The following is a 20169-nucleotide window of genomic DNA, read 5'->3' as shown; positions in this document are numbered from 1 at the left end:
TACTCTGCACAAGACATTCGTAATCGTAAGATCTAGAAGAGTGATACGAAATAGGTAATACTAATTTCAAGAAAAGTAGTGCAGGATGTACTCTCTCTATCTGATATCCGATGTATGTTTCATTGAGCGCAACTGAAAGTCTAGTTGTGCTCTGGAACAATCTTTGTGTTGTTGAAAGCAAGACCGATTTGACACTGATGGTTTGCAATAATAACCTAGAATCAACCACTTTGTGGTCTACTTATTGACACACATAAATAAATGAGCTGAATTCCCACTGTCATTGCCTAATATCTAGCAAAATTGCAACCAAAGATATGGGCTTGGCAGAATCAGTGGAGAAAGAAGTGTTTGTGGTGCTTAGCACAAGTCTGGCACTTCAAAGAGACATGAGATGCGTAGCATAAGTAGGAGACCGGTGAAATATCACTACTTTTATAATTTTTCCACTTAGCCGGTTAAACAGAGGGGCAAGCCCTGTATGGATTTTGCTTCTGGCTTCAAGTCCCAGTGATTGCAGTGTGCGACTTGCTCCATGAACAGTGACAAGTAGGGAGTTTGATTGGGATTGTACACATCAAATGAAAATTCAGGTGTCATAAGGTCAGCTCAAACAGAAGTGCTGAGCATCTCAGAAGGGCAAAAACTCACTTGACCTTGATTTTCTGAATGACTACAAAGTGTGAAGGCATGGCCTCATGATCCTTCTGATTTTTGGGGTTTGAAGCAGAAGATGTCAGAAACGTTTTTGCATTAATAACTGGCTTGTGGCAGCCAAGCATTCAAAGCGATGCTGCTTTCTGATGCTTCGATGTATGCTTGTCCTATCACAGTGAAGCAGAATTCACCAAGCATTGGATTGTTCACCTCCTAATAGGGAACATGAGCCGATTTTATACTGGTATGAGACAGGTTAGTTTTACCCTACTCATGATATGTTGTTGCAATAGTAATCTTGTTCAGCACAAAAGGAACCTCATGTTCAGATATTTGGTGCATGTGCTTGGCTGAGGAGACAATGGGGCAAAGCTACCATCCGTTGGCTTTTTTGAGTAAACACTTCCAAGTCTGAATCCCCACTAAACCATAACAATACAGGCATCCTTCCTCTGCCACTGGCTTGCAGGAGAGGTGGGACATTGGCCCATGGGAGACCACGTCCACCAAATGTCACATAGCATGCCACCTCTTGTCTGCTCTGTGTCACTCCCTTGAGGGTCAGCTGGACAACCAGAAGGCCAGGAGTCACGAGGAGGAGAGCGGGTAGGTGGCTATATCGCAGAGCCTCCTGAGTGCTGGGCTCAGCATGCATAGCTGCTCTAGTCATCATCAGCTACCATGAGCCTGGGCACTCTAGTCGCCAGGTCAGTCTAGGGCATCTGGTTGCCAGGTTAACCCAGGCCATCTGGTCTCCGGCTTGCCAACCAGCTGACCAATGGGCCTACTGGTGCATCTAACTATGTGTGTGCCTCCACTTTTTTGGGGCTTATTATTTGAGGATAAATGCTTCCTGAGCAGGCCAAAAGGGAGAGGAGGGTTTTCTAGAGGCTTAACCTTCATTGTATTCCCAGGGCTGAGCCCAATCAATCAATCAATCAATCACAGCATTTATATAGCGCACTACTCAACCAAAGGGTCTCAAGGCGCTAGGGAGGGGGGGTCCGATACTGCTCGAACAGCCAGGTCTTGAGTTGCTTCCTGAAGGCGAGGTGGTCCTGGGTCAGGCGGAGGTGGGTCGGGAGGGAGTTCCATGTCTTGGCGGCGAGGTAGGAGAAGGACCGTCCTCCTGTGGTGGCTCTTCGGATGCGGGGGACGGCGGCGAGGGCGTGGCCGTTTGATCGAAGCTGGCGTTTGGGAGCGTAGAAGTTGAGGCGGCTGCTGAGGTATCCCGGGCCTTGGTTGTGTAGGGCTTTGTGTGCGTGGGTGAGGAGTCGGAAGGTGATTCTCTTGTTGACTGGGAGCCAGTGCAGGTCTCTCAGGTGTCCGGAGATGTGGCTGCGACGGGGGATGTCCAGGATGAGACGTGCTGAGGCATTCTGGATCCGCTGAAGTCTCTTCTGGAGCTTGGCGGTGGTTCCGGCGTAGAGGGAGTTGCCGTAGTCCAGACGGCTGGTGACGAGGGCCTGGGTGACCGTCTTCCTGGTCTCGGTGGGGATCCACCGGAAGATCTTGCGTAGCATGCGCAGGATGTTGAAACACGACGAGGAGACGGCGTTGACTTGTCTGGTCATGGAGAGGGATGAGTCCAGGATGAAGCCCAGGTTGCGTGCGTGGTCTGTTGGTTGGGGTGCGCTGCCCAGGGCGGGGGGCCACCAGGAGTCGTCCCAGGCGGAGGGTGAGGATCCCAGGATGAGGACTTCCGTCTTGTCCTAGTTCAGTTTCAGGCGGCTGTTCTTCATCCATTCGGCCACCTCTTTCATCCCTTTGAGTAGGTTGTCTCTGGCGGTGGCGGGGTCGTTGGTGAGGGAGAGGATCAGCTGGGTGTCGTCAGTGTAGGAGATGATGTTGAGGTTGTGCTGGCGTGCGATGTCTGCGAGGGGGCCCATGTAGACATTGAAGAGGGTTGGACTGAGCGAGGAGCCCTGAGGGACGCCGCAGATGACTTCGGTGGCTTCCGATCTGAACGGAGGGAGGCGGACTCTCTGTGTCCTTCCGGCGAGGAAGGAGGTGATCCACTCCAGTGCCTTCTTCTGGACTCCGACGTTGCTGAGGCGCTGTACTAGGGTACGGTGGCAGACAGTGTCGAAGGCCGCGGAGAGGTCTAGGAGAATGAGGGCCGCTGTTTCTCCGTTGTCGAGCAGGGCACGGATGTCATCGGTGGCTGCGATCAGGGCGGGCTCGGTGCTGTGGTTTGCCCGGAAGCCAGACTGCGAGGGGTCGAGGGATCCGTTCGTCTCGAGGAAGGCGGCCAGCTGCTTGTTGACGGTCTTCTCGATGACTTTAGCTGGAAACGGGAGCAGCGAGATGGGGCGGTAGTTCTTGAGGTCGGTGGGGTCGGCTGATGGCTTCTTGAGTAGGGCGCTGAGTTCGGCGTGCTTCCAGCTCTCCGGGAAGGTAGCGGTGTTGAAGGAGGTGTTGATGATGTCCCGCAGGTGGGGTGCGATGACAGCGTCGGCCTTGTTGAAGACATGGTGAGGGCAGGGGTCGGTCGGAGATCCGGAGTGGATGGAGTTCATCGTGCGGATGGTGTCTTCGGTGTTGATCGGAGTCCAGGCGCGGAGGGTGGTGGTGGGGGGCGGGGGTTCGGTCGTGGCGTGCGTCGGTTGAGTGCTGAAGCTGTTGTGTATGTCCGCGATCTTGTTGTGGAAGTAGGAGGCGAGGGAGTTGCAGAGGTCTTGCGAAGGGGTGATGTCGTTTTTTCTGGCGTTGGGGTTGGAGAGCTCTTTGACGATGTTGAAGAGTTCCTTGCTGTTGTGTGCGTTGTTGTCCAGTCGTTCCTTGAATGCGGTTTTCTGGGTGGCGCGGATGAGTTGGTGGTGCTTTCGGGTGGCGAGCTTGAGGGCCGCCATGTTGTCCGGAGTTGGGTCTCTGCGCCAGGTTCTCTCGAGGGCTCGGCAGTTCTTCTTGGACTTCTTGAGTTCGTCGGTGAACCATGGGGCTTTCTTGCTGCCGGGTCTGCTAGGCGGGGTCCTCAGGGGGGCGAGGTCGTCTGCGCAGTCGCTGATCCACTTGGTGAGGTTGGTGGCCGCCTGGCTTGGGTTCGGTGTGCTGGTGGGGGGGTTCATGCTCAGGGAGGTCGCCAGTTGGTCGGTTGTGATCTTGTTCCAGCTTCTGCGTGCAACCTGTTGCTGGTGGTGGTGGATCGTGGTCCTTCTGAAGCTGAAGTGGACGCAGCTGTGGTCCGTCCAGTGGAGTCCGGTGGCGTGGCTGAAGGTGATGTCCTTGCAAGATGAGAAGACAGGGTCGAGTGTGTGTCCGGCGTAGTGGGTGGGGGTGGTCACCAGCTGCTTGAGTCCCAGGTTTGCGAGGTTGTCCAGCAGGGTGGTGGTGTTGCGGTCGTTGTTGTTCTCCAGGTGGAAGTTGAGGTCCCCGAGGAGGATGTAGTCAGCGGAGGGAAGGGCGTGCGGGGTGATGAAGTCGGCGATGTCCTCGCTGAATTGTGTGCGTGGTCCCGGGGGTCTGTAGATGAGGGTGCCTCTGAGGGTGGTCTTGGGGTTGATGTGGACCTGGAAGTGAAGGTGCTCGGCGGGTGCGAGGGTGTCGTCGGTGTTGGTCGTGATGCGGATGGTGTTCCTGTGGATGATGGCGATGCCTCCTCCTGTGTTGTTGATGCGGTCCCTTCGGATGATCTTGTAGCCGTCTGGGATGGCGATGGCGATGTCGGGCGCTGAAGAGGCGTTCATCCAGGTTTCCGTGAAGAAGGCGACGTCTGGGGCTGTGGAGTCGAGCAGGTTCCAAATCTCGATGGCGTGTCTGTGGACGGATCGGGTGTTGAGCAAGATGCATTTCAGGTGGCTGTGGCTGTTGCTCGTCTTGGTCTTGGTCGATGCTGGTGTAGTGGAGGTCTGGATGCAGGTGAACTTGCAGGAGTTGCAGCAGAAGGGTCCGTGGGTGCGTCTCGGGGTGGCTTGGTAGCATCCCGGTGTTCTTCCGGCGTTGAGTGCGTAGAGTTCGGTGGCGTCGTAGGTCCGGCGGGTGGGCTGGGGTCTGCGGTGGCCAGGGGTCCTAGCGCTGGGCGCGGTCCAGGCGCGGACGGGCGCAGACGGGCTTACCTTTGGCGCACCTTCGGCGCTCATTCGGTGCTCCCGCTGCGCGCGGTCGCTGAGGGGGCGTCATAAGTAGGAGCCGTGAGGGAGGGTCGGCCAGGAGGCGGGAGGACCAATGGGAGAGGAGGGGAGGCGGAGCTCCGGGTCAGCGGCGGCGGGAAGCACGGAGGTGACCGGGGCAGCGGGGCCGGTGAGGAGCGGTGGCAGAGGCGGCAAGCTGCGGGCAGAAGGCTAGCCCGAGGAAGATGCGGAGGGCAGCGGCATGGGGGAGGTGAGCGGAGGTCTCGGCAATCAAGGGAGCGGCCAGGCAGCAGCTGAGTCAGCAGGCAGGCAGGCGAGCGAGCGGCAGAGCAGCGTGGAGGGAGCGACCGCCTGTGAGGGTTCAGGGGTCACAGTGAATGACCCGGCAGGGACCCCTTAAGTAGGAGCCGTGAGGGAGGGTCGGCCGGGAGGCGGGAGGCGGGAGGACCAATGGGAGAGGAGGGGAGGCGGAGCTCCGGGTCAGCGGCAGCGGGAAGCACGGAGGTGACCGGGGCAGCGGGGCCGGTGAGGAGCGGGGGCAGAGGCGGCAAGCTGCGGGCAGAAGGCGAGCCCGAGGAAGATGCGGAGGGCAGCGGCGTGGGGGAGGTGAGCGGAGGTCTCGGCAATCAAGGGAGCGGCCAGGCAGCAGCTGAGTCAGCAGGCAGGCAGGCGAGCGAGCGGCAGAGCAGCGTGGAGGGAGCGACCGCCTGCGAGGGCACAGGGGTCAGCCCAAGGAAGGTGGAAGGTACTGTCATCCTGAGACGATAGACTGGGAAGACAATCCCTACCCAGGTAGGCGAGCTGCAGACTGGACGGACTTATCCACCAGTTAGCTTGTTGGCTTTGAAATCACATGTTGTCTCAAATATCACCTGTGAGGTTTCATTTTCATGGCCACTCAAGCCAATGTACAAGTATAGGTATGCCGGCCGACTCAATCAACCACGCCACCAGCTAATCAGGCCTAATTTAAATTTTGTATGGCCCATAAAGGTCAGATCTAGTGCCTTTGGTAAAACTTCGTTACATTTCTTCAGACATGTCATTTGTCGAAAATTCTTTATTGCCAGTATATAAATAATTTTCACATCAATGTAGCCACGTTGGACTCCAAACCCAGAGACGGTGCACATACACCACAATACTGACCTGGTTCCATTGCCGATATGTGCCAGAATTATAAAGTCTCTGGTCTTGAACTTTGAAGGCTTCAGCTGAAGGCCTTGGTTTCATTACCTAAGGATCTCTTTGGACAAATCAATGAGAGCAGATGCCCTGAGTAACGTTTTTCAAAAAGGACAAAGCCCTAAAGAAGTCTCTAGGAAAAGAGACTAAACAAGTTGGCTACGTTGATATGAACAATTTTTATATACTGGCAATAAAGAATTTTTAACATATGACATGTCTGAAGACAGTTTATGAATTTGAAAATTCTGGAAATAAACCACACTTACAATATAAAGTCTGAACCCAACATTTGTAATCAAATGACTTCTGATGAGAGTATATACCATTCGGAAAAAAACAAATCGAAAAAGACAATAGATAGTGGGTGCAGATATCTTTATGGTTTTGTATATAAAATATGTGGATTGTATTCACTTATAAGGACCCAAGAGGCTGTACTCCCCTGATCAAAGCTCCACTTCTTTATACTATACCCTACATTTAGATAGGTGAGGCATAGAGAGTCTAGGCCTCTTTCTGTAAATCACCTGCATTTGGTAGCACTTATTTATTTACTGAGGTTGAAAGTCAAGAATCTCTTAAATCATTCTCGGATGAAATGCTCAATTAAAGAAATTACAAATTATATACCGGTGATATCCAGTCTTTATCAGAAGCCTTAATCTCTTTTATTGCATTTCTGCAAATTTCCCACAACTCACATCATAGATCACATCTCCAACTTTGAAATCATAACTCTACAACCTAACAGTATTTAATTTCCTATAGCCTATCTATTTATCCCATCAGCCATGTTCAAGACCACAGACAGACCACACAGATTACATCTAAATCCTACTAATGTTATTTATGATAAAGAAACTGAAGTAAACGTATCAAATGGTTTCATTACGGACACAGGGCCAATCCCTATAATCAACAGAACCATTAACTACTGATTAACCTCTAACTTTGGGTTCCATAGTAGTATGCTATTTTCCTTAATAGATTCAGTTGTTCAGAGTGAGTTGTAGAAAGCAATTACAATCCAATCCAATAAGTAGAAGTCAGTCACTTCTCAGCACACTCCATCGCTTGCATTCTTGGAACAGACTACTCTTCTAAAGTCCCCTATCTCAGAAAGGGTGGATTATGATAACATATTTCATTGATGAGTCCCTGGGAAACTCCTTTATCAGTTTCAAATTATCAATAATGTCACAGCTCAACTGGAGCAGGAGAGCAATTCGCAATCTTTCAAAAATAAATGGTTTCCTATGACCTCCTGCCATTCAAGTAAGGATAATGGAAGGTGTTCTGCCAAGTGTGCAGCACTATCTCAATGCACCACTAAGGAAAAAAAATGCAACCAAAACATAACTTTAATATCATGATCCATATTTAATAAAATATGCAAAACTATCAAGTATGTTTTTCACAAAAAGTAAAATGTAAACCTTAAATCCAAAGCTATGTTTTGTGGTTGTATTCCAGCATACTATCATCAATGCCTATCAAGTGTGCCTCTTGGCATCATTAGATCGTCCAAGCTTTCATTTATTTCACGTTTTATAACACAGCTCTACCTAAAATAGGTGTCAGTGAACTTCACATAGGAGCAGTGAGTAGGGATCAGGGTCCCTAATATGGTGGTAACAAGAAACTTGTTACAATATTATGGGAGATAAAGAATAATAAGTTACACTTACATTAAATTCAGCATCAAAAGAAGGGCACACACATTTGATTAGGGTGGGTGTTGAGATAGAGAAAGAGATAGGAATGAAGATAGTAGGAAAAGATGGAGATCAAAAGAGAGAAAGGAAGAGATGGTAGGTATTTATGAGTTAAGCAAAGGATCTGGAACAAAATACATGAATCCATCAGGACAGTCTCACCCCTGCTCCAGTTTAGGAAAGCGGTACAAAAGGGGGTGGTAATGGACGGAGCATCTGAACCAATCAAACACTCACACCCAGTCAAAAGATCTGGGTTTAATCCATCACCGTTCTTTAGCCCACTCCGCCACCCCAGTTCAGACATGGCTATATGCAAATCAGTCTGACCCTGTGCCTCATGGGAACAGTCCAGCCCGAACCGCCTCAGCCATGCCTTACCTGGACCGGAAACAAGCTTCCGTGGACCGGTTTCTGGCATTACAGCTGTCTTCAGCCCGGCTTGCTTGAATCCAGTGGCAAAGTGAGCAAGGGACTCACGTCTGAGCATACCCTGCCACACTTATGGCGGCCAAAAGCGGTACAAAAGGGGGGGGTAATGGACAGAGCATCTAAACCAATCAAACACTCACACCCAGTCAAAAGATCTGGGTTTAATCCATCACCGTTCTTTAGCCCACTCCGCCACCCCAGTTCAGACACGGCTATATGCAAATCAGTCTAATCCTGTGCCTCATGGGAACAGTCCAGCCCGAACCGCCAAGCCATGCCTTACCTGGACCGGAAACAAGCTTCCGTGGACCGGTTTCTGGCATTACAGCTGTCTTCAGCCCGGCTTGCTTGAATCCAGTGGCAAAGTGAGCAAGGGACTCACGTCTGAGCATACCCTGCCACACTTATGGCGGCCAAAAGCGGTACAAAAGGGGGGGGGTAATGGACGGAGCATCTAAACCAATCAAACACTCACACCCAGTCAAAAGATCTGGGTTAATCCATCACCGTTCTTTAGCCCACTCTGCCACCCTAGTTCAGACACGGCTATATGCAAATCCGTCTGACCCTGTGCCTCATGGGAACAGTCCAGCCCGAACTGCCAAGCCATGCCTTACCTGGACCGGAAACAAGCTTCCGAGGACCGGTTTCTGGCATTACAGCCGTCTTCAGCCCGGCTTGCTTGAATCCAGTGGCAAAGTGAGCAAGGGACTCACGTCTGAGCATACACTGCCACACTTACTCCGTCCATTACCACCCCCTTTTGTACCCAGTTTATGAAAGAGCAGAAGGCACACTTTTTAAAGAACACTACATCATAAAGTATTAGCTGTCCACAAACCAGCTATCTCTATTATCACTCATTGATTTTATGCTTGTCTTTGACCCTGTATGGCACACCGCTGCCTTTTAGCTAGGATTACACTGTAGAAATGTCACATACATATATACATAAAGGCATCAAATAATAGCAATCAGTAGGAACAGGAGAATAGGTAAATGGATTATAGGTAAGGTTTTTAATTTTTTGTGGATTTGAAGAAGGTCATCAAGACTGCACAATGGCACAATGGGGTTTTAATTTCGTGGATTCATGTCTAAATATATCTTTGCTCCTGACACTTTTATATTACCTTGAGATTTTTAAGGCAGATGTATTTTTTCTGTCTTAATTGCATTGTAAATGTAGTATCTGTATATTTTTCAATGTATGTGTCACATATAGAATTATAGATGGATAACAGCATATTACGGGGATATTTTTCACTGAAGGGTTTTCTTAGTAACATCAAATAAACAACAAGAGCAAAGCTCATTCAGAACCTCAAGGTGGGAAATGTTTTTGAAATTCACTTCTGAACCATCTTTAATTTCATGTTATGTATAGACCCCAAGATCAGCTGCCTCTGCTTTTAGGAGAGTAGGTTGGGGAGAAATGGGGGAATCAAACATTAACTGGCCTCCTCTCTGTCCCAAATTTAAAAGAAAAACACATGGGCACCTGCCACCAACCTTTACCACTCTTTGTGCCTTACCATCCCTTTGCTCCAGAAGCTGTGATCCATGCTTTGTAGTACTGGGGCTGCCTGAGGTGCATGCAGCACAGCCACCTTGGCGGGCAGAGGCCGAGCGCTGAATCACCGTGCCCCCCCTCCACCAAGGTAATCCAGTTATGGGAAGTTGTAGTGAGCAGGCTACCACTAGCCAGCCTCCAAGTTCAAGGTGGGCTCTTCCGGGGATGCCTTACCTTAAGGGGAGAGGCCATGGGCAGGGGATAAATACCAGGCCTCTGCAGCCCTTCATCCTCTTTTGGCGGTCTTTCGATGGCGATCCACCCTCCCTCTCCCTAGGTTTAATGTAGGTGGACTGTTTTCTTACATTGGCAATGGTTAATTTGTTTTGTGTTGCAGGCAGAGTTAAGGGCAATTCAAGGTTGGCTGGTGCAGAATTTAACCAAAGAGGGAGCAAAGAGGATGTGCTGCTGGACAACTACCCACGAGGTCTTACGGAAGGACCCCGGGGGTAAAAGTAGTCGCACCCCATTAGTTCCGTGGGTAGTTGTAAACCTGAGCAACTGGGGGCTTGCCCGTTACCGCTCCACCACCTGGCATGAGTTCAGTGTAAGGAATTCATAGGGTGAGGACCCCTAAAAGGTATAGCACCCGTTGGTATGTAGTCCAGGTACTATTTGCGGTCAGTATAAATTGCTCACATACTGGCGTCCTGGTCTTTTGTTTGGGTCGCTCATTTACTGTGTCACTTGCATGCCGGGGTGGAGGAGGACATGAGGTATCGACGCTATAGTCTGTGAGCTCTTAGAGAGCCCAGCTATCACAGCCTAGAAATATTTTATGAAGCAACACTTGTACGCACTGCGGCTAGTCATAGCAGTGAATTAATGAATTTGGAATCCACTTGTTCACGCTTATGGGGCTCCAAAAGAGCTACGCATAACATTACATTTCCCTAAAAAAATGTTGTGTAGGGTAGGTCACCCGCAAGAAAACCTCAGAACTTTGTACATGTGCAAAGTTTGTCAGCTTCCCAAAACTTTGAATAGATTTTCATTTCCGTACACCACCAAGCTGCCGTTAATCATGTATTCTCATGAATCTCAGTTGCTGCATCTCTGCTACCTACTCTCATGGTTTGTCTGTTGCTGTCTTGTCCCCCCCATTCAGATCCGAGGCCACCGAAATCATCTGCGGCGTACCACAAGGATCATCACTCAGCCCCACCCTCTTCAACGTCTACATGAGCCCCCTCGCAGCCATCGCACGCCAACACAACCTCAACATCATATCCTACGCCGACGACACCCAGCTGATCCTCTCCCTCATCAACGACCCAGCCACCGCCAGAACCAACCTACACGAAGGGATGAAAGACGTAGCCGAGTGGATGATGAACAGCCGCCTGAAGCTGAACTCGGAAAAGACAGTAGTCCTCATCCTCGGACCGTCCCCCTCTGCCTGGGACGACTCCTGGTGGCCCCCTGCCCTGGGCAACGCACCCAAGCCAACGGACCACGCACGCAACCTGGGCTTCATCCTGGACTCCTCCCTCTCGATGACCAGACAAGTCAACCCTGTGTCATCATCATGTTTCAACATCCTAAGCATGCTCCGAAAGATTTTCCGATGGATCCCCACCGAAACCAGGAAGACGGTCACCCAGGCACTCGTCACCAGCCGACTGGACTACGGAAACACCTTCTACACTGGAACCACAGCCAAACTTCAGAAAAGACTCCAACGCATCCAGAACGCCTCCGCACGACTCATCCTGGACATCCCCCGACACAGCCACATCTCCGGACACCTGAGAGACCTGCACTGGCTCCCCGTCAGCAAGAGAATCACATTCCGACTGCTCACTCACGCACACAAGGCCCTCCACGACCTGGGCCCCAGATGCCTCAACAACCGCCTGACCTTCTACACTACCACCCGCCAGCTACGATCTACCAGCCACGCCCTCGCCGCCATTCCACGCATCCGAAAAGCCACCATGGGAGGAAGATCCTTCTCCTACCTGGCAGCCAGGACTTGGAACTCCCTCCCAATCCACCTCCGTCTGACCCAGGACCACCTCACCTTCAGGAAGCATCTCAAGACCTGGCTGTTCGACCAGTAGCGGACCCCCCCAGCGCCTTGAGCCCTCCGGGTGAGTAGCGCGCTATACAAATGGATTGATTGATTGATTGATTGATTGATTGTCTCTTCCAGTTCATAAACATTGAGCTGATCAGCAGGAGTAATGCACTATACAGAAACATCTGCACACTCAGTATGTATCTCTCCATTTTACACTTTCTAAGGGTTTCTGAAAACAAACACACTTGCAAAGTTTTTACAGGTCAATATAGATGTGTTCTGCATTAGCAAAAGACTGCGATACAGTCCTGTGCTTTGGAAAAAAAAGTTACTGCAAACGACTAAAGTTTTCTGCTCCACCAAATCACCTAATAGTTGCTAATGTTCCTGATATTGTTATAGAAACCGATGCATTAACTTTAACTAGGCCACAGACTAAAGATGCGTCCTCCCAGTGGGTTTGTAGTGTCACATAGTGCCTGGGGAGGCCGGGAGCAGGTGGGGGGCGGGGGGATGAAGAATCACCTGTACATAAGCAGAGTTCACGAAAACTTAAAAGCTTAATTGGAAGGAATACACACACAGGTACAGCAGGTAAGTTAAGAATGATTGAGCACTGGCAAAGACTGATATATTTAAACGAATTACAATTAAACACCTGTCTAATTTTTTTATGCTATAGGTGCATGGCCAGATGAGGGAATTTGGAGATTTTCATCAGTGGACTGGGCAATTTTTTTAATTTTACAAAATCTGGTCATGTAATGTGCCAAAATGTTTTTTTCCCCCGTTAGGAATAAATTGTTATCTTGGGGTGCATGTATACATTGGTATTTATATAGTGCAAATCTAGCTGTGAAACAACAGAGTGCTGCACATTACATGAGGGGCTGGGAGACATAAGGAACAACAAGTGGGGATTACACATATACATCTTTTCGCAAAAGTCACGTTTTAGCCGACGGGAGATTAAATAATTTGTAAGGACTCACCTGACGCTGAGCCTACTGCTGAAGCCAGGGTTCCAGGGATCCAAGGGCCACATTACATGACGAAAAAACATGATGTACTGAATATTCATTCAAATAGTACATGATATATTCATATTTTGTCTTGAACTTCTAATTACCAGGATCTCATTTTAATGACAGTTGTGAAAATGTTTGCCTTTATCCAAAGAACGTCTGTATGCAATGTGAAAAGAAGTACTATGCAAAATAATGACATATTTCAGCTTTCAAAAAGAGCAATATGCCAGCCATGAAATACCAGCTTCCTTCCTACCAATCCGATCCATCCAACGTCATGCCCAAGCATAGATTGCCATATTCCCTTTGAGCTCCTGCCCCCTCCAGCGGCGATAACAGGCTAAACTAGAGAGTAGGCGCCTCGTCACGGCATTTCATTGCAGAATTGACACATTTCACTGCACGTGTGGATGTCCTGTCTCGTCATTAATTAATAATCTAGCAGCGACAACAGAAGTCCTTGTGGCACAAAAAGTACAATAGTCGAAAACCGAAAAACATTAGTCCTAGACAATTACCCTGCTTCCTACTTCACAACGTCTTTGTACCTGCATAACACTTCCACGTCTATTTCTGTTTTACCTTACCTGCATTAAAACTCCGATTTCAAACATAGATCTTTTGGTATCGCCTTACTTCTACCCCTGTAAGTGCAATGCACCTTGTATATATAAAATCCAATAAAAATTCCTAAAAAAAAGAAGGAAAAAAAAAGAAAAGCGTGTTTGATCAATACCTCTTCCAAAGTTATATGACGTGGGAAACTCAATTTAGAACTGATGGAACGTATGGATTGAGGCTAATTCAAATCCGTGTTTAAAAGTAATAAACGCTTCGAAATCACACAAAAACAAACCCTACAGTGAACTAGGGAACTTTAATTAACAAAGCACAGCGAGGGCATATTTAAACATATCTGAGTTTAAAAGTGTGATAAATATCAGTATGTTTCCCTGGCAAATAGTAATTGCTTTAAAACCTGATTTACATGCGTTTGGTTTTCACAGTGGAGTTTTCCCAGATTAAAGTATATTTCCTACATGCAGGCATTTGATATCTGAATTTCTGGTTTTAAATTGCAAGTTTAAAATCAGAAAACAAGATTAATTGAATGGTATATAGTGAATGCAGTTTAACGTATTTGATGTTCATTCTTTTGATGTGGGCTAGAGAAGAAATAAATGTAATTTTTTTATAGTTGACAGCATAATTTTTCCTGAAGATTTCTACTTTAATTCCACGCATTTCTGGTAAATCTTTCTGCATATGTGGACTGCCTCTTCATGGCGCTTTCTCACCTTTGCTAGAAAAAAACATCCACACTCCGGGGCATATTATCAAGACAGGCGATAAAATTATCGCCGTTTTAGCGGCAGAAAACTGTCGCTAAAATGGCGATAATGGGCTTGATAATATGCTCTATGGAATTCCAATTGAAGCCCATGTTAAATGTGAAGGACATCTAACATGGGTTTCAATTGGAATTCCATAGAGCATATTATCAAGCCCATTATCGCCGTTTTAGCGGTCCTTTTCTGCCGCTAAAACTGCGATAATTTTATCGCCTGTCTTGATAATATGCCCCTCCATCTTTAGCTCCGTACTGACGGACGTCGGCCCCTCATTAATTTAAAACAGCAGAGATTAGAAAGTACTGGGACATGCAGGTAAAGGTAAACTCTAGGCCACACTATATTCTGTAAAATTATATAATCTAGAAGTCCAGACCAGCTTTATTTGCAATCACCAAATCACCGATAAACTCCCAGCCCCAAGACAACAAAAACTTAGGGGCATATTAGCAAGAACCGCGTTAAGGAAACTGCCGCTAAAACGGCGATAATGGGCTTGCTAATATGCGTGATAGAATTCCAATAGAATTTCGTTGGGCGCACTGCATCGCATTTTGGGATGCAGTGTACTCAACGAAATTTGTTTTATTTATTTAAATGTTTACTTACCTGTAAAACTCCGTAATCCATACATCACTGCCCCCCACCCTGCCCCTCCACACGTCACCGCCCTGCATTTACTCCCACTGCCGGCCGCGGCTGCTAACATGGGCTTCTATTGGAATTCTATAACACATACTAGCAAGCCCATTATCGCCGTTTTAGTGGCAGTTTCCTGCCGCTAACACGGCGATAATTTTAACGAGGTTCTTGCAAATATGCCCCTCAGTCCGTGTAAAATGCAATATAATAAAAAAACGTGAACATGTATAAATGTGACAGATGAAGACGTGGAAGTACCAGCAATTTCGCCAGCTGCTACAAACTAACAATCTGATGCTTAGCCCAGAACTTTATTTTGAGCTCTTGATAATCACATTAAGGCCCTCTTGACGAGTGGCCCCTTAAAGTCCCCAAAATCCCTCTTCCCAATTTAAAATTACTATTCAGAAGAATGCAGGTAATTTTGGAATGAGAGAAATAATGGGGATCATTTTTGCTGAAATAACACGCTTGCTTGACAGTTAACAGTTGGCAGTTATGCGTGCCATAGTAGCCTTCCTCGAGGTCCACATGCATTCTTAGGTCACATATAATCATTCACTGCCTGACATCCTGAGATAATGAGTTGGCTACACTGATGCACACACCTGGGCCCCTATTACAGAGGTACCCCCGTGAGCGCACCGGGCGTTGTGCCTGCTTTGTATGCCCTGGGGGCACCTTGGCATTACAGAAGGGGCTGCATAGCGCAAGAGGGCATTCCCTTATTTGCATGAGAGAGAATCTCTCTACCTCTGTGCGTGCATTGTATTATGGATGCTGGGGCAAAGAAACTGTCAGGAGGCGCACTAACAGTGCGCCCGCTGTGGGCAGCCCTCTGGAGGGTGTCAAGTGGGTCCTATGGACCCCTCACCCAGACATCCCCTTGCAGCAGGTGCGGTTACTCACTGCTACCTCCTTCCAGGGGATCACTCTCCCCTTTTTAAAGTGCAGCTGTTCTGCGTTTCACGTAAAGGCAGCACATTGATCCTAAAAGAGTGCACCTGTTTGAAGGTGTGCCATGGTGCAAACAGGGAAAATGCTCCCTATACGTAATAGGGCCTTGTTGGATGTCTATTTTTCACCATCACTTTTACTTTTAATATTGCACTAGAGTGATTGAAGCCTCTATTGCTCTGTGTGATGTCTAAGTGCTTTTTCGTGTAAACTTTCACTCCTGTACTGTGTTCTGTGTAGGTCAATACGCATGTGTGTGTTCACAGCTGGTGCACACGCGGTACTGGTGCTGTGTGTTTATGTGTAGCCCAGCCTCTCTGTGTGTGTGTGTGTGTCTGTTTAAAGGATGTTTGCACTGCTACATTTGTTGTATGTGTGCTTCCTTCTGCAAGACGTCAAATAATAAGCACTGCTTTCTGTATAACATGTACGTATGAGAAACAAAGTAATATGTGATGATTCCGAGTACTTTTAAAATGCAAAATACTCCGTAATGCATTGCAATGCAAGCGCGGTGTATTTCGAAGAATTGGTAACAACAGGACTACAGACTCCTGCATTGTGAAGCCAAACCTAAAAAACTATGTGAGATAATCCTGCCTTATTGACTGTGCGACGTCCGAGGTTATGTTATTTTACTGTTGCTTAGTTATCCTTTTCCTTTGTTGCAAAACATTAAAACAAATATCTATACCTGAAATATTAAAGAATTTATAACATTTGGAATGTGCAGAATGAAATATGATGTTTTCATGTTTGCTGTATTCATCTAGAAAGGGTTCTGTTCATTCAACTCTTCCCTCATGTATTAATGCACAGTATACCACAAGTTTATTTTGAATTAAAGTATTTTTTTGATCACACATCTGCTTAATTTGTAAAAGTATGACTGTCGGTGCCCAAAGTTCTTTTTAGAAGTCCGTGGCCGGTGCATGTGTAAATGCGGGTGCACCCAACACCAAGGCTGTGTTTTCTTGAATCCACATCGTGTCTTTAACCACTACCAGATACTGCTCCTTTATTTCACTTGTCCAGGACCCCGCTTCCTCCCTTTGTGACATGTAGTCCGTCTTTGTCTTCTTCCATCTTTCTGTTTGTGTGTTTGTACCTCTATTGCTCTCAGTAAAAGACTGATAAAGAAACATAAGTGCCGGCTCCAAAAATTAGGACTGGTGGACGCCGCCAGCAACCGCTATTTCAAATGAAGCACAGCCCATCATCCTTCCAGGGTCAATTAAGTAATTGCCGTTCTAGGTTGAACAGTAATATATGCAAAACTATTCTTAAAGAAGTGATTCAGCTTAAAGGACAATATACCAGCACGTTTTTAATATTAATCCATAAATCATGTTCTCCCTCAAGTTCTAAAGATTGATGTTTTAGTTTCTTAAAGCAAAGCACCAACCATGCAACACTTAGGACTCATTACGCGTGGCCACCTAATTCCGATGGGACCAGTAACAGCAGAAACTCGGCGTATCTGTAGCGTTCATCACGAGGTTCCAGCCACTAAAATATGTTGAAATATGCGGGTGAAAGTCTGGAGCAAAATTTGAAATGACCAGGGTGACTGGACTCAGAATGAGCAATTCCCACCGTCAGTCTTACTTTCTTAGTGGGGTCTCAGAGTCCAACTCTAAATTGGTCAGGTTTTCGCCACCCGTGGGTATAGAAGTGTGCACATTTGGCTAACTTCACACTTTCAACTTCTATGAATCTCTCGACTTCACCCACCTCTGCCTGTGGTTAGAGTAACAAATACGCTTTGATAAGAGAGTTGTCTTTTAGAAACTTTTCTACAACTTAAAATAATTTTTTTTATCCAGGGTTACTGGATACATTCTCCCACAAGCGCCTTGATTAGGAGTTAGGCAGGTCCCTGTGAGTGTACCCAATACCTACAAGTGCTGTCACCAGATGGTATCTCCGCTTGGAATTCTGCACATTGAAAGTTAAATCCCTAGGAATGGATAATAACTGCAGGCACAAAATTACTGTGCCGAATTCTGCATGGTTATTATGAAGAGAAAGGGGTCCCAGACTGTCAGACAATTATTTAGAAATTGGTGAAACAACACAAATTAGAAAAAAAAATGTCTTACAGCATATGAATTAAGGGTTACGGTGTTTTTATTTCACAGAGTAACCAAGCAAACCGATAAATGGTTCAAGCAATTTGTAAAGGTTCCTTGGCAGTTCATAAGCATATTAGTGCCCACATGGAGAGGGGGTGGGAAGTGAAGTGAGGGATTTTGTGTGAAAAAAGTGACAAAATACATAAATAATCAATTGCACATCATTGATCAAAGATTCTTTGTTATATATATATATACTGGTCTCCTGAATTCGGAGCCACATTCAAACGGAATGATTCACAATCAAAAATCAAAAAGAAACAATATCTCCTATCTATGGCTGTACAAATCCTGTGTAACCATAGGAGTACATATCAGGGAAAACGTCTACGTTTCGACCCTATGCGGTAGGGTAAATGGCCCTTACAAGGCGGGTCTTCATCAGGACATTGGGGCAGTGGGCAGACCTCCTTAAGAGTGGAGGGGCGATGCAGTAGCCTTTCATTTGGGTCGTTACCGCAAACAGGTATTCTTCGGTCCCATTCAAATCGTCAGGAAAATGTCAACAGATCTAATCTTGTCAAACAAAGCGCTGGCGTGGTCTCGAGGCAGTCAATGCAAAGCGGCTCGCGTAACCAGGAAGGTGGTTACGCGAGCCGCTTTGCATTGACTGCCTCGAGACCACGCCAGCGCTTTGTTTGACAAGATTAGATCTGTTGACATTTTCCTGACGATTTGAATGGGACCGAAGAATACCTGTTTGCGGTAACGACCCAAATGAAAGGCTACTGCATCGCCCCTCCACTCTTAAGGAGGTCTGCCCACTGCCCCAATGTCCTGATGAAGACCCGCCTTGTAAGGGCCATTTACCCTACCGCATAGGGTCGAAACGTAGACGTTTTCCCTGATATGTACTCCTATGGTTACACAGGATTTGTACAGCCATAGATAGGAGATATTGTTTCTTTTTGATTTTTGATTGTGAATCATTCCGTTTGAATGTGGCTCCGAATTCAGGAGACCAGTATATATATATATATAACAAAGAATCTTTGATCAATGATGTGCAATTGATTATTTATGTATTTTGTCACTTTTTTCACACAAAATCCCTCACTTCACTTCCCACCCCCTCTCCATGTGGGCACTAATATGCTTATGAACTGCCAAGGAACCTTTACAAATTGCTTGAACCATTTATCGGTTTGCTTGGTTACTCTGTGAAATAAAAACACCGTAACCCTTAATTCATATGCTGTAAGAAAATGTTTTTTCTAATTTGTGTTGTTTCACCAATTTCTAAATAATTGTCTGACAGTCTGGGACCCCTTTCTCTTCATAATAACCTATCACCCAGGTCCCAATGACTATCTGGGTCTGACCCTGTTACTTACTAACGAATTCTGCATGGTATTCTTCATTCCAAGGGGTTTAACACTCTAATTTAACAACTATGCAGGTGGTAAATGGAAGCATTGGCTTCCCTGTGGAGTGAGAGGGGGTATTATCAGGGGGCTACGAGAGTAGGGAAGGGAAAGGGAAGAATCGTTTTGGCAAGAGGTGGCATTGCATGCAAACATTGAGGCTACCAGGGAGTAAAAGCTACATTATACTTTTCTGTTTATGATTTTCATTAGCTGTCTTTCCTTCACCATTTAATGTAATTGATATATCTACCAGAACAAGTGCTGTGGTACACGTGTTGATCTTATTGGTAAAGTCTGTGTCATTAATTATTCTTTTGTTGTTCCATTCCAATGATCTGGATTTTTAGAGTCTCTTTGAACTCAGTGTAGGGCAGACTCAGATTTCAGGATGCAGGGTGACACACTATAAATTCCGGAAAGCTGTGTATTGTGTCAATAGATGGCCTGGTATTTAGCTGCTAAACAACCAGTTCAAGGCGTGTGTGCTTGGGAAGGGTACACGTTCTTCTAGAGGTAAAACTGAGAACCTTGTCCACAGGGGAGAATGAATATTAAGGGAGATCCCTGAACAGACTGTTGCACCAAATCATAATATTAACTAATGATGAAATAGAAGCTTATTCTTAACGAAATATATCACCATTTTCTTAGGTTCCGAAACTTCACTGGGACACCCCTCACTAATGTTTAATGATTAATGATTATTGAGAATTTTTCTTTTTTGAAATACCATGTGTGTATTGTTATGTCATACAACTTATACATAAATAATTGTGTAATATCAAAATCCAAGGTGTGTTCGGCTGGCTCCATTTCTGACATCTACTTAACCTAAAGATTGCCATTGCGCAGGATTTATTATTAAGAATAAGCTTCTATTAGTCCACAGGAGCAATTGTTCCTTTGTTAAACACTTTAATCACCCTAGGCTCCATGTGAATAAGGTTCCCTTGTTTATTGTTCTCATATTTTTAGTCCTGGCATGGACCCCGGAAAAAAAAAACTGGCCCTACACACTGGCTATTTCAAG

Source organism: Lissotriton helveticus, chromosome 5_1 (genome assembly GCF_964261635.1).
Source record: "Lissotriton helveticus chromosome 5_1, aLisHel1.1, whole genome shotgun sequence".
Taxonomy (NCBI): Eukaryota; Metazoa; Chordata; class Amphibia; order Caudata; family Salamandridae; genus Lissotriton; species Lissotriton helveticus.
The sequence above is the reverse complement of the archived record's forward strand: the minus strand, read 5'-3'. Positions refer to the sequence as shown.